The following is a 2,809-nucleotide window of genomic DNA, read 5'->3' on the forward strand; positions in this document are numbered from 1 at the left end:
CATAAACCGAAGTGATTCTCTTTCTATGTTAGATATGAAAATTGCTAAGCTTCACTTTAAAATTTTGTGTTTTTTTATTCACTTTTGAGTTTTTTATCTAGTTTCAAGTTTAGTTGTATTCCCTTAAATGGTCTTAATTGATTAAAGTTTTCCCCACTGTATTTTCTGTGTAAGCACTTTGAAGCTACATAATCATTTCCAAAAATCCACCATGATTCTGACAGCAACAGAACATCACAAACCCTGCAAAGTGGATATGCCTGTAACTTGGTCATTTAAAAGTAAACCTCAAATTGGATGCCTTTAGATGAAATTAACAGTTCTTAAAAGAAAAGTTCTATTTCAGATTATTTTTCCTTGAGAGGGAGAAGAACAGCAAGACAGGAAGGGTATGGTTGCCATGATTTGCTTTTAAAGGCTGTTGCACCAAAAGAAATGTGTCAGTAGCCAATCATGGTTGGCAAAGTGTGTGCTTAATAGACTCTTCAGGCAGCTCTCTCACCTGCTTGCCCTTCTTCTTCATGCCCTCCATTATTTCACAAATAAGCAGCAAAGGAAAATACTTTACAAGATACAGCACAGTGAATATGGAAGCCTAAGGACCCTACCCTTGCTTTAAGAGTAAGAGTCTTGGACTTCCCTGCCTCATGCAGAAAAGCAAGTATTATATACACTGCCTCCATGTGTTTTCTTAATATTTTCTTATATCAATTTAAATATTTTTCCACAAAAGGTTTTTTTCCCTCCAAGCATAAATTTGAGTGAAACAAAGATTCTCCACCAGTGAGGTTGTCTTCTTCATTAAAATATGAATGCTGACCAGAAGGGTAAATCTTTTTGCCTGCTGGAGGTCACTGAAATCTGCACTGCACTGTGGAGAAGGCACTTGTGTTTTCTGAGGGAGGTCTCCAGCAAGTGTCTCAGTATTCAGAACAGCTGTCCACCAGAACAGGTCTCCAAGTGACCTATCACTGAGGCAGCTGGGGGAAGTGCTGAGTAAACACGATTCTGCAATTAGGGAAATTAAAAATAAAAGCAGCATGGACCAGTTCTTAAGTCTAGACTAAAACTACAAACAATAACAAAAGTGTTTGTTCATGAAGATTCAAACCTGCTTCATTCTCATAAATTATAAAATACAAAGGTGCTTGTTTTAATGACAAAACTCAAACAGTACTGAAAGGGGTCTGTGTCAATATACAAAAAGAGTCCATCCCACTGAGTTAGGCAGGCCCCACAGAGCTGCACACAGGCCGAAGGGTGACCATCCTAATGCTGGGCCAGAAGTACTGTCCTGTTGGCCTTCACCTTCTCCAGCCACTTGGCTTGGTGGCTGTTGGTCATTTCCATCGCCTCAATTTTGTCCAGTGCAGTTCTTAACTCTCTTTGTAGCTTTTTCTTTTCTGCTTTCAGATCATCTTCAACTTTCTCAGCATTCTCAGCAGCAGTTTTGTATCTCAGCACCTGTCCCTCAAGCCTACTAATACTTTGCTCCAAGGTAGTTATATGCTGTTCTGCTTTTGAAAGCTTAAGTTTGTATTCACTTGTTTTTCTATTGGCATCTCTCTGCATTTCTAAGAACCACAAATCTGAGCCATACTGCAGTCCTGCCAGGTCGCCTGCTGTATTATTTCTGGAGCACTTTTGCCATTCTTCCTCTAACTGGAGCTTCAGTTTTCTAATCTGTGACATCAGCTTTTCCTTTCCTCCAGCAAGTTTTCTTAGCCTTACATCTAGTGACTCTTCTCCTGCTGACTCCAAGATCTGAGCAGCTTCCTGAGACACAAAGTAATGTCTCTAACCACTAGTTTATGATTGACATCACCATTGGGCTTGCCTTCAGGGATTATAACTAAACCATGTTTCTGAATAAGTTCATCTCTTTACCAAAGGCTTTCTTTAAGTTCATCCATCTGAGCACACTACACATATGTTTCTGCCTTTCCAATTCCTTTGATTTTTCTTCATTTTCTCTATAAAATTCTGCCATCTGTTCCTCCCACTCTTCAATTACATCCTTGAGGATATCTACCTGGTATAGTAAATTGTTCTTCTCACAGTCTAATTTTGCATTAGAAACCATAGCTTTCTTGTACTTCTCTTCCACTTCAGACAATGAATCCCGCAATTCACTTAATGAGGTGTCTGGGTCTATTAAGCTGCTGGTGTCTGCACTTCCTTGTCTGGATGAGTTTCCACTCAGAGCAGTTGTTGCTGAGGCAGAGTTTTGAGATGAAGGCCTTGTGTAATTTTCAGCATACTGTTTGGGAGATTTTTCATCCAACTCTTTTTGTTGTCATTCCAGTTCTGTCATGTGTATGTCTCTTCTGCCCGAGCAGCATGTTTTGCTACCAACCTTGCCTCGGCCTCTTGGGCAATGTTACTCAAAGCTTCATCTTCTTTACAGGTGATCTTCTCCTTCCAGAACCAGAGGTCCCCATTTTGTGTTCTTAATAGTCTTCTAAATCTGAAAGTAAGTTCACTTTGTATTCAGGTCTTAGTGACTTGCACTCTCCTTTCCCTGACATTTATTTGGCTTCTAGATTCCTTCATCTATCTTCCCCACCTGTGGCAAGGCAGAGAGGTGACTGCCGGGAAGGGCCAGAGCACGCTGGTCCGCTGAGCTCTCGTCCGCAGAGGCGAAAGGAGAAGGCGAGCGGCCCCGCGGCCAGGCTTGATCCTGGTCCCAGGCTAGGCGTGCCACAAAGATGCGGTGGCACCCCAGCACTTGCGAAGCTCAAAGCAGGAGAATCACTACAAGTCCAAGCTGTGTAGAGATACCCTGTACTAAATATACTAAACACAAAAA

At 41.4% G+C, this 2,809-nt stretch overlaps 1 pseudogene; it reads right to left on the reverse strand.

Moving 5' to 3' along the window:
• Positions 1 to 1,214: 1,214 nt before the first annotated feature.
• LOC101577447 lies at positions 1,215 to 2,510 on the reverse strand (annotated as a pseudogene).
• Positions 2,511 to 2,809: the final 299 nt, after the last annotated feature.

The sequence above is a fragment of the Octodon degus genome, unplaced genomic scaffold, assembly GCF_000260255.1.
Source record: "Octodon degus isolate 3935 unplaced genomic scaffold, OctDeg1.0 scaffold00484, whole genome shotgun sequence".
Taxonomy (NCBI): Eukaryota; Metazoa; Chordata; class Mammalia; order Rodentia; family Octodontidae; genus Octodon; species Octodon degus.